Below are 13,348 nucleotides of genomic sequence, written 5' to 3'. Positions count from 1 at the left end.
TCAACTAATCACATGCATTTAATCAGTTAAACGGCAATTAAGAGCTACGATTAACAAAACAGACGGAGTAAAAGGCTAGATAAAAAACTCTAATATATTATTATCATAAAATCGTGGCTCCCCTAAATCCTAGCATAAGGAAATTAGCTACGCATGATTGAACTAAACACAACAATGATAACAACAACGATAATTAAATTGGACATGATGAAAGTACGAGAATAAGGATTGAACATAAGATGTAAAAGAGAATTAACGAAAAGAACAAACGAATTAAAGAGAAAGAAATAAATGAAGAACAAAGGTTAATTGAATTACCGAAATAAAAGGAAGAAAGATTACAAGTTTCTCAGATCCGAAAAGCTAAAGCAAAGCAACGTATGAAAGAAAGTTTTGCAGTGTGAAAGATAACCTAAAATTGTTCTCAGCTATCCTTTATATAACAATAGCCAAAAATTATTACTAAACAACTAATGGGCCGATCAACTTATTAACCAAATGCGGCCTGGTAGGTGAAAATAGTCGATCGACCAACAAATCAGTCGATCGACCAAATCCTCAAGCAAAACTAGTTGATCGACTATATAAAGCAGTCGATCGACTTTTTTTTCAGTAGACAGCAGCACTCAACCTCCTCTTCACGCACTTCCATGTAGCCACACGTATTCCAAAACGACCGTTTCCGAGCTCTAGCTTCACTAATGTCTCAACTTCAACTCCGGGAGCAGAATTTGGCTTGATTTCACTCCTCTTGGGCCAACAACCTGCAAAATTCATAGTACGACCGAAGTAACCTAAAACAAGGGAGAATAGTAGCTTACGCTACCCAAAATAGCATAAAAATGCGTGCAAAATAGTAGAGTAAACGTATGAAAAAGGCACGCATCAGTTCATATCAAGCATTTTTACACCTTTTCTCACTAAGCAATGAACTTAACATAATTAGTTGACACCAAAGCATTTTTGCATCTTTTCTTACAAAAATATCCATGTCAAGCTTGTAAATCCGAACCCGACATCGAGTATTATCAAGACGATGATAATTATTCCGAGTCCCGTTATCCACATTAGCAGAAAAATGGTCTTAACGATCTTTTCAACAAAAGCGGGTTTTAACACCCTTTTACAAACATTTTCAACAACCAGGAGACACCCCTTTGGATCGTCGCCTAACTCGTGCCTAAACATGCCTCATGGTTTCCAGTTTTCAAACCTGCCAGGCTCCCTTGCATAGCCCTAGGGCTCGTGCCTCAATATACTGCCTGGTTCTGCTCCTGTTCCCTTTCCAGCACTGGTTTAAGACGATCCCGACTTTGATTAACCCGAGTACAAGACGGATCAGATTGACGAGTCCGCATTTTACACTTTGCATTTTAATGCACTTTTCTAAGACAAATGGATCACGTTATGCACCATAAACCTAATGATACGTGCATTTTATATAGTCTTTTTGGCTTTTTATGCACGTATTTCTATGCTATTATCGTAGTTTTATGCTACGAAATGCCCCGAATATGCTACTTTGGTTTGTTTTATTCTATTTGCACGAATGGACCAGAAAATAGTGAAATCGAGCCTTTTACCGTCCGTTTAGCATGCATTTGGAGGAAGAGTGAATTTGGAGCGGGAATGTAGCTATTTGAGATGCGCAAAGGAGTAAGATAGCTAGGCGAGCAAAGGAAGAACTTCAAATTGCTAGTGCCTACTTTGAAGAGCCATATCTCGAGTTCTACAATTGATTTTCAGGTGATTCCAATTGGAGATGAACGTTTGTCCTCTTAACTTTCCAACGCCATTGGAATCACCCTGTTTTCCCGAATAACAAAGAAATGGGAGCCGTTTAAAGTTCAGTGTGCGAAGCAGGAATTGTGCGCTGGAAAGTACTCGATCGAGTACAATTATGTTCGATCGACTCCTTTTTATACTCGATCGAGTAGTTGCATTTTAGGGTTTACTCGATCGAGTAGATTTTTCACTCGATCGAGTGGTTTGAGCTTAATTCTACTCGATCGAGTAGTTTTAAATGACTCGATCGAGTGGTTTGCTATTGGGCTCGGGCTTTTTAGTCTTAATTCGTTATTAGGTCAAATAAAAATCCTATTTTCTATAAATAGGAAGGATGAGATGTCATTTGTATCTCTCATCATTTAATACTACAATATACGTTACTCTTTCTCCCTTTTATTGTTCTCTGCTTCCCGGATTTTACTCTGTAATTCTCCTTTCTCTTTTCCTCTCTCTATTTATGTTTATTGCTTTACCTTTTGCTCTTCCCTTTATTATGTCTAGCTAATTACCCTGCTAGGATTAGGGGAGTCAATGAATGAATCTTAGTTGCTAATTAGTTTGCAGATTGTCGTTGTTGTTTTTGTCTATGTTGTTAATCGCTGCTTTAATTGTATCTTGCTGATTGAATCGATGCAATTAGACTTTTTAATTTTGGTAAGCCTTGACCTGGACCGGAAGGTTGGAAGGGGTGAGACCTACAGTGAACAATACAATGCTTTAGTGAGGACGGAAGCTAAGCTAATACTCCCTCCTATTCTAAATAACTCTCCCTATTTCTTTTTTCGTCTATTCACAATACTCTCCCTATTTCCTTATTTGGTAAACTTTTATACTTATTTTAATCACCCCACCCCACAACAATATCCCACAATAATCATACTTTATCTTATTTTAATCACCTTACCCCACAACAATAGTTATTTTAATCACACAATATCTTCACTCTCTCCAATCTTCTACCCCACTACAATACTTTACCATATAATACTCCCCCTCCCTTAATTCCCGTGCCTTCCATGAAAGGGGAGGGTTATTAAGAATAGGAGGGAGTAGTATTTTAGGGCGAATTGAGACCGGAAGGAGATATTCATTGCCCCTTAGACCGACACATCGACTAATCTGTGACCTTAACTGCAATTAATTGACGTTCATTGATGAACCGATATCCTAGTTTCCTTTCCCTTAGCTTAATTCCTCTTATCTCTATTTCTCTTGCCTTAATCTTGTTAGTTTAGTCAAAACAATTCAAAACCCCCACCGTGACCTTAGATAGACCGAGTAGACAAGTGGATAGTGACCGCCTCCCTGTGGAGATCGACCCTACTTACTGCTAGCTTCTGTTAGTGTAACTAGGTATTTTATTTTTGGTACCTGACGAGGGTATCACCTAACTCGGTAAATGGAGGTTTAATTTCCGTCTTATATCCAAATCAACACTAAATCCAACTCGACATCAATTACTTGATATTTGGATAAACAACCGACATAGAAAGTTTCACATGTTAGGTTTAATCTTGTGGATGCGCATTCATGCATTTTACTCGTTTCATCAACTTTTGCATTCAACCAACCAAGATCGATCAGTAGAGGTCGCTACCGCGGGCGGGATTGGGTGTCCGATTAAAGGGCTTCCCAATACGTACCATCACCTCTTACTCAGAAATTTCGGAAGTGGACGACCTTATCCAGGGCGAACGAGAGTCATTCTAACTAAGGGTGTAAATGAGCCAAGCTAAGCTCGAGCTCGGCTCAAATTTTTTAGCGTGAGCTCGGGCTCGGCTTGAAGCTCGTTGAGCCTATAAAATTTAAGCTCGAGCTTGGTTCGGGAAAGCTTGAGCTTGGTTCGGGAAAGCTTGAGCTTGGCTCAAGTTCGAATCGAGCTCGTTTTGTAATTATATATTTTCAATTTTTCACCTTTTAAATCTAATTAAATATAAAAAATTTTAAAATAAAATAATATTATAAAATACTAAAAAAATATTATATTATAACATACTTCTATAAATGTCTAAATAAAATATAATTTGAAATAAAGATAATATTACAATATAAAGATTATACAAAAAAAATTATAAACGAGCCCAAACGAGCTTCCGAGCCGAGCCTTGCTGAGCTCCGGCTCGGCTCGTATTTAATCGAGCTTGGCTCGAGCTCGGGTTTACCGAGCACGAGCCGAGCTTTGACCAAGCCGATTCCGAGAGCTCAACGAGCTAGCTCATATCATTGAAAGCCCTAAATTTCTAGCGATACGATGCTAAAGAAGGACCATTCCTTATCTTTAGTAGCTATGTTAAGCACCGCTTTTTGCCTTATTTGACCTAGGTATAAAGTGGATTCGAACGGTTCTAGGCATCCCATAATTGCTTGGTGTCGACTCCGAACATCTATACATCGTTTCGAGACCCTCACCGTGACGAAACCGCCCGATCTAAAATGATCCGGCCGAAAGCATCCATTACGTCACCGAGCGTGGCTTTCGAGACCGCTATGCGCCCGCGAGGCCGATGTGTAGGTGGGCCCATGTCCACAGATTGGCGACTCCGTTGGCGATAACTAGGACACTTGTGTCTTTGCGATCCCTAGATGGTAAGACTCGAACGAGATCTTGGTTGAAATGCATTAATTGTTATTACGGTCATAAGTCGGGTTCCTTATCCGGGCCAATAACCTAACCTTTCCCGACCAATTGGCTCGTTCCGTTGGCGTGAGTTTTCTCATCTCCGCGTTTCTCATCTCGATTGCGTTAAGCATACCGTTGGCATTACACATTTCTATTTCGCCAAAGAGCATTCATTTCCTTCATGCACGAGGCTAAGGAACCAACCTTACACAGTTTGTTTGGATTGGCGTCCCTCTTGAAATTCGGGGATTGATCGGTTGGAGTGTAACCACCCTTATTAAGCCAAAACCCGTGTCAGCATTATGCATAATATAATGAACTGTGAGAGCTTATGTACTATGTGGTCATAAGTCCTTCCGTGTCATTTTAAAACTTTCAAAACACACCTTTTTGCGCCGCCATAATGGCCATTTCAAACCTCAGTCTTTTGCCGACCGTTGCAAACCTTTTCATGCCATCTTATTGACAATTTTCAAACCGGTTTTTACAACCGTTTCAAAAGCACCTTCTCATGCTGTCGAAATGACGATTTTTAAACCAGTTTTTTTACAACCATTTCAAAAGCACCTTTTCATGCCGTCCTAATGACGTTTTCAAACCGGTTTTTTTACAAGCCGTTTCAAAGCACGTTTTTCCTGCCGTTGTAATGATGATTTTCAAATGCACGGATTTTAAACCGTTTTTCGCCGACATAATAGACTTTTTCGCCGACATAATGGGCCTGTCAAAATCCGAAAGTGACACATCTTTTTCGAGGCTTTTCAAATCCCAAGGACAACACACGGTTCGAGACCACAACAATTTCAAACCTTGCAAATCTCGATTTTCAAAGCATCATTTTCAAAGTCGCCGCAACTCTAACTCAAACCGTCTTTTGAAAACAAACTTAGAACGACCCTTTTCAATTAACCGACTTTTCGAGGATCCCTACTCTTCGAAAGCCGTCCATAAAATAACAAGTGTATCTTTTGAAAACTCTTGTTTTCGAAAATTTCAGTCCACCACTCCAATTCCGCCTTGTGTCTACCGAGTCAAATAAAATGTACTTACGAGTCTTTACTTATGAGTCCTCTCACCTCGAGACTCGTTCAACGGCGTCACGCCATTCGTTGGACGCAAGTCAAAGTCTAGTCAATACCGTCGCACCATCAATTGAGTTAGCACTGAGGCACCACACACGGTTGCCCTTGTCTCGTTAGGTCCAAAGTGTCTTTCCGTCCTCAGAACCATGGCCCCATCTTCAGCTTCGTCCAACAACAACAACAACAACGATGACAATAGAGATCTCACAACTACTCAGCTAGCCAGTCTGCTCACAACCCTTAAGGTCACGCTGGACCGTGTCGAGACCGGTATCGACACTCTAAAAAACAAGGAACCCGGAGAACATAATATTCTGCCTTTAACCGAAACTGAGAAAAGGCTTAAGCTCTTGGAAGAACAACTCTTGGCCCGTGGAAACAACATCCACCTCGAAAACAACAGGAGGTTCGAGCCCGTCGGAGATCAACTACTTGACAACTTCACCTTAACTGATGTGCCTAAGTTCAGAGGAGTAGAGGACCCACTCAATCACATCCAAGCCTTCAAGGATTACATGTCTATCAAAGGGGTCAATCTAGAGCTCTTTACCCGGATCTTTCCATCATCCTTGGAACCAATTCCCCGTTAATGGTACTATTCCCTTGACCCAAAGAGCATTACTATAATACTACGGTTTTCTAAGTCTGTTACTTGGCCGAATGTGGCTTACTCGGCCGAGTAAGTGTTTCATGTATTTCTAGACAGACTACTGTCCAGGAATACTCGGCCGAGTATAGGAATACTCGACCGAGTAGAGGATATCTGGTCTTACGGTGTTTATTTCCGTGGTTTGATTTAGAGAGGATTAGAGTTATATAAACGTGGATTTCAGTTTCTTAATCATCTTTAACAGAACCTAAACTTACAACGTAACTATAATCATCTCCAAATCTCTCTCTCAAGTGTGTGGATCTTCGTGAGTCTTGTTCATCCTTCCTTGCGTCGATTGTGTCGGTAAGCCTCTAACTATACGAGTTTCATCAATTAGTCTCTTAGGATTTGCCCTAGTTTTTAATTTGGAGGAAAGGGGATTTTGGCATGTTGTAATTGGAATTATGTGATTATGGTTAGGTGGAGACTTCGTAGAGGAGCCATTTTAGCCTGCTTGGTTGTCTCATTTCAGTTTGTGCTAAGGTAGCATTTCCCTACTCGGTTTAATGTTTAATCGATTTAAGATATGTGTTGTAATTGATTGTATGATTGATATTATGATTGATTGTTGTTGGTGGATTAGAGTATGGTGTTGGTGTTGAGATGGTTGATGATATTCGCGAGGTGCGTCCTCGGCTGAGTGGAGTCACTTGGGGGAGTGGCTTCATGCCCTAGTTGATGAGCGGGTGCTTAGGTGGGTACGACTGCGGTCCCCCACAGGCAGGGCTACACACTTTAGTGTGTAGTCAGTTACGTGATGAGATTGAGAGTTAGAGGTAGATTGTGATTAGCTGTTTATCTTATCGTACTTTCTCTTATTTTGATTATGCAGTAAACTGACCTCGTTGTTGTTTTGTAAATATGTGGTGATCCATTCAGGGATGGTGAGCAGATTGTGACTGGTGATGATGGTCTTTAGCTTTGGAGACGAGATGGGAGTCATCACTTCGATTCTAGCTTCCGATGTCATGATATTTATTATTTTAGTTTCAATTGTTGAACGCTAGTAGACATTTGTTTTGGAGTTGGGTTTTGGAACATGTAATCGTTAATTCTTTATACATTAATAAATGTTGTTTTGGAATGATAACTTTGATATACTAGCCTCGGGAAACCGAGATGGTGACGGTCTCTCATGCTGGGGTGGTCCTGGTAAGGTACTTTGGTATGTAAGGGTGTCACAATTACCATTTGGGACGAAGACCCCGTTGAATTCACTAAGCAATACGCCGACAACATCAAGATTCAAGCCAATACCCTCATCCTTGAGGTCCTAACCCATAATGACAAAGAGGGATTCCCGAATTCATAACCCGTTGGAGAAGGGTGAGTACCCAATTGGTCAGCAAGCCGAGCGAATCAACCTCGGTGGAGAAATTGGTCAACAATCTCCATCCTGTTATGCCAACCTGCTAAGGTATCAGAACATCAAAACCTTCCAGGATCTGCAAATCCTCGGGATCCGTATCAAAGATGACCTACGCAAGGGCGTTTTGGCCAAAAAGCACGGGTAGAGGCTATCAACGATCTACATCAATTGGTCGTCCCTACGGTCAAGTAAACAAAATCGACGAGGTCAATCTCCTCGAGCCGACTGCAAGGAAAGCTGAACGTCCCCAAAGGACATTCACCAATGTGGGATCAACCTACGCTAGCGCCCTAAAAGGCTCATGGAACAAGGGAAACTTCAACCACTCAGGCCCACTCTAGAGCCGCCTGAAGCCAGAAGAACCCGGTTTTGGAACCTAACGCCTGTTACCAATACCACATAGGCAAGGGCCATAACACAGAAACTTGCTTCATGCTGAAGCACGCTATCTATGATATGATCGACAAGGGAGAGCTACCTTTACCTCCGCCAACAAAATCAAACAACAAAACAAACCCCTTAGGAATCCATGCCATCTCAAATAACGAGCCAACTCTGGATTGCTCGCATCTTATCTTACCCATTAAGGACGAGATCAATGCCTTGGAAAGGGACGCCCCGGACGGGATATTTTTGTTCAGCGTCGTGCCTATGCTCTCCATGTTTCAACAAGTTGAGGAAGTTATAGCAAGTGTCTCAGAAAGGACCACCCGACACGAGGATGCTTACCACCAGATAATATTCAAGCCACAAACACCTGCACCACATCGAAGGGAGGGTCCTTCAAACAACCGGAACTCCCAATTCCAGAAAGGACTACTCCCGCGACCATTCTTGCATGCACCTCACAACATAAACCACAATAATCAACCCCACTACAACTTCCCCCACAAAAACTATCCTCAGAGGAATACCCCTTCAAGGTACCCTCGCGACTCTGAGTTCAACATCTGGAAAGACGACTTGGATGATGTCTACATTGTCTCAGGAAAGGTCAAGCAAATTAAAGAAATTGATCACCTTACTCGATCTGGACGCCCTTACTAGAACCGAAATAACACAATGAACAACCCGCCAGTAATCAGTGACCAAATCGTCCCGGACGTGGACATTCAACCTAGGGTTCCCGAGAACTCGATTCTCAAGCAACTCCAGAAAGCCAATGCCGAAATATCCATTTGGCAACTGATCGCCACATCCTTCGAGCACCGGCAACTTTGCTTCAAGCCTTGGGAACACTAACAGTGCCTTCCACCTTCTCACCCGAAGAAGTGGTAGCCCATATAACCAGGGATGTCCCTGACCTGAATAACCCAATCATCTTCTCCGACGAGGATATCTCTCCCTTTTGAGACAACCATAACTTGGCCATATACATCACCGTACAATGCTTGAGAAAGAACATACCCACGGTCTTGGTGGATGACGGATCTGTAGTCAACGTCATTCCTCTCAAAATAGCTCATAAGCTAGGGATCAAGGAAGTTGACCTAATCCCGACCAATGAAGGAGTTCGTGGCTCGCCGTAAGGTTGCAGGTCTTATCACCCTAACCATCGCAACAAGACCTTTGAAGAGGCACACTAGTTTCCAAGTAGTCGACATCGACACATCATTCAACATGCTTCTAGGACACCTCTAGATCCATGCTGCTAAAGCCGTCACATCAACCCTTCACCAAAAAATCAGGGTCCCCTTCAACGGGAAAACAATCACAATTCCGGCATCCCAAATCAAAGCTGTCATGAAAAAGGGGATAGCCTCGCAAATCACTGAGGAGGTCATCAATGAAATGTAGATATTCCAAGTTGTGAATTCCCTAACCGACAAACCAACATCATTTGATTGTGATCTGTTCTCAAACCCCACGATCAACTGCATCTTGATGCGCCAAGGATATTTACCGGGCTTGCCTCTCAACCCGCTGAAAAGGTCCTTGCCTCCCCCGAAAGAGGCTAAGGTCCCCAACATCCCTTTAAGACTGGGCTACGAGCCGACCGATGAAGACATCCGGGAGATGGGTCTCCTCGTGAAAAAGCGCATAAAGCCAGGAGTCATCCTCAAACCATATCACTTGACCCTTAAAAGATACTTTGTCCTTGAAGGAGAGTCTGAGCTTTATGACGACTTTCCTGAGCCTATTTAAGACCCTATCGCGAAGGTTAAGCACCTGTGTATAGAAGTCTTTCAAGAATGCTACTTCATCCATGACAACAACATCAATGCTGCATCGATCAAATCTGAATCGACCCCTTGCCTAGACGGGCAATTCGTGAGCTTCCTTTTCAAATAAGATAACATCAAGCACCTCAACTAAGAGGACATCATAAACATTCTGCTCAAAGACACCAATTCGATCCCACTGCCTTAATATCTGATGCTAACCTAGAGAAAGGTAATCAACGTTGGAGGAAGACTGTCAAGTGGGCTGACCGTCAAGGCCGCATTATCAAGATCACAACTGGAGAAGGCCCCATGTTCAAAGAGGGAAGTGAAGACGAGATTGATTCCGAGTCTAAATCTGATGACAAGTCTGAGTCAGAGTCTGTCTTAGGCCCTAACACTCCAGATGTCCCGGTCTAAGTCCCTTTTTCACCGTTTTATCACAAACTTGTAGCTGTTTTAGAGGTTGAGTCAACTGAAGTCACCCCTTCTCCTACAGAAGGTAGAAACCTGGATATTGTTCCAGGGGCCGCCCCCTCTACTGTGTCGCCTCTGACTCCCTATGAGATGTATGTCCTATCCGAGCTTTTCGCTTAGATTGACTTAATGAATGCTAAGTTTGCTTACGACTCGCCTCAATTTAACTGCAATGCAACTCTGAACGAATATGAAGAATTTGACTTGACTGACTACCCACCTTACCTAGCCAAAGAACTCGAAAAATGCAAACACAGAACACCCATCATTGAGAAGACTGAACCCATCAACATAGGGACCGACAGTACACCTCAAGAACTTAGTATAGGGACCACTCTTCACCTCTCGGAAAGACAACAATTCATCGACCTCTTACACGAATACAAGGACGTATTCGCATGGTCCTACAAAGACATGCCTAGAATCAACAAAGAGATTCCGGACCACAAGATACCCATTAAGCCCGAAGCTAAGCCCGTGAAGCAAAGGGTGCGCTGTATGCGCTCTGAAAATTAAGGAAGCGGTAGACAAGCAATTAAAAGCTGGATTCATCAAAGCTTCCGAATATTATGATTGGATTGCTAATATAGTCCTTGTGCCCAAGAAAGACGGCAGAATTCGGGTCTGCATCGCCTTCAGAGACCTGAACAAAGCAAGTCCAAAAGACAACTTTCCTCTGCCGCATGTTGACATCTTGGTAGACAACACCGTCGATAAAAAAAAATTATGGATGGTTATGCTGGGTACAAACAAATCAAAATGGCTGAGGAAGGCATGCACAAAAGGGCATTCACTACGCAGTGGGGCACATATTGCTACACTGTCATGCCCTTTGGCCTAATCAACGCCGGAGCAACCTCTCAAAGAACCGCCACCACTATCCTACACGACCTAATTTACAAGGAAGTGGAGGTATACGACGATGACATGATCGTCAAATCAAAAGAGCGAGATGGCCACATCAGCGTCCTCTGAAAATTATTTGCTCGCCTTCGAAAATACAACATGAGACTGAATCCTTAGAAGTGTGCATTCGAGCTTACCTCCGGAAAACCCTTGGGACACGTTGTCAGCAGTTGAGGCATCAAAATCGATCCCACCAAAATCAAGGCTCTTCAACAAATGCCTCGACCTAGGAACGAGAAGGAGATTTGGGAATTTCTCGGTCAAGTGCAATACATAAGCCGCTTCATACCAAACTCACTATGATTTGCGAACTTATCTTCAAGAAGATCTGCGCTACTGATCACACGGACTGGGACGATGATTGTCAGAAAGATTTCGACAGGATAAAGGAAATCCTATTCAAGCCTCCTGTCTTTATGCCACCTCAGCAGGGAGTTCCCTTATCCCTATACCCGAACGTCACCGACACGGCCATGGAAGCAATGATAGCACAAACAATTGACGGCGAAGAACAAGCCATCTACTACATCAGAAAAAATTTCATTGAGTATGAAATAAGGTACACCCAACTGGAGAAAACATGCCTTGTCCTGGTTTTGTTCAACAAAGAATCTACGACATTATATGCTCAACTACACGGTTCACATCTACTCCAAGATTGATCCCGTCAAATACATCTTCGAATAGCCCGACTAAACGGAAGGCTGTCCAGGTGGACACCCATGCTATCCGAATTTGACCTCAAATTCGTACTCCTAATGATTATCAAAGGAAGAGCAGCCGCCGATTTCCTAGCAGAAAATCCTGTCAACGAAGATCCAACGATGGACACATGGTCACTTTCTGACAATGACATCCTTTGTGCTGACACCGACGTATAGGACCTATAATTCGATGGTGCATCAAACCTGAGAGGCTTCCGGGTAGGAATTCTTATAATATCACCAGAAGGGGGACACGTTCTGATCTCAGTTAAACAAGACTTCGCCGTAACCACCAATGCCGCCAAATACGAAGCATGCCTCATCGGCCTACAAGTAGCCACAACACTTGGCATCAAGAGGTTGAGAGTCAACGACGACTCCTCACTCATCATCAATCAAGTGTCCGGATCTTGGAAAATCCAAAGCGACAGCCTAGCACCATACCAAGAAAAAATTAATCAGAAGGCCGAATTCTTCGACCAAATCAACTACTTCATTTGCCACGGGAAGAGAACCAATTTGCCGATACCCTAGCAAAATTTGCCGCGCTCATCAACATACCTGACGACATGAAATCCATGCCTTTGTGTGTCGAACTAAGGAGCGAGCCAGCTCATATCGGCCGGTTTTGGATACCAACTCCCGTCCCCTTTTTGTAGATCTGGCTAATTGAAAGGTTGCGGTTGATCGAGCCCCCAGTTGACGTGACAGGATATCGCTCCCGATCAATTGTGATGAGAACGAGGCTATACATGGTGGACTTCACTAGAGTATGCAATTATTGGGAAAATAAATTGAAGAGTGAAGGTGGGCCCTTTATTAGGTGGATCGTGCCATGGTGGCATCTTAGATCGGTGACTGGAGTATCGTATTTGGATCCGACAGGGTCAATTCACGTTCCCGGCTTGGAATTCATGGTTTATACTTTTCCGGAGAGATTTATGAGGCAAGTGGGCCTAAGACATAAAATCCCAAAGCTAGACACCATCCCTCAAGCTGCCTTGGCACATACTTTGGAGTCTTATCGAGAGTGGGCAATTCGCTGGGTCCAAAGGAATATGTGGTTCATACCCATTCCGGTTGGCTCATTATGGGTATCTGACTCATATCTGCAGTGGAGGAAAACTAGCACTCCCGAAGAGCGTGAAAAGCTAAGGAAGCACGAGCCCGTATACTATAAGATCCGCGAAGTGGCGAAGGAGAACCAAAAGTACTTAATTGAGGAGGAAGAAGAGGCCGGATATCGGGTCGTCCGTCCGTCGAAGAAACCAAAGAATGCTCTTGCCGAGAAGATGGTGGTGGATCGAAATGGGAAAGCTTGACCGCGAGAACGACCGTTAGTGATTAGGTTGGAAATAACGCAAGAGCATCCCGCTCGTGGCCGAGAAAAGAAATGTGACAAAGGCGACAAAGGCAAGTGGAAATTGGAGGAGTAGCCTTAGTCATTTTTAATAGTATTATTTATTATTAGAGTTGTCATAAATGGCGGGGTTTTTAGAATCCTAGACTAGCATTTTAATTTCAGCATTTCAGCATTTTTAATTTATATGTATTTGACATATTACTATTATTTAAGGAGTAATGAATA

This window comes from Silene latifolia, chromosome 7, assembly GCF_048544455.1.
Source record: "Silene latifolia isolate original U9 population chromosome 7, ASM4854445v1, whole genome shotgun sequence".
Taxonomy (NCBI): domain Eukaryota; kingdom Viridiplantae; phylum Streptophyta; class Magnoliopsida; order Caryophyllales; family Caryophyllaceae; genus Silene; species Silene latifolia.
The sequence above is the reverse complement of the archived record's forward strand: the minus strand, read 5'-3'. Positions refer to the sequence as shown.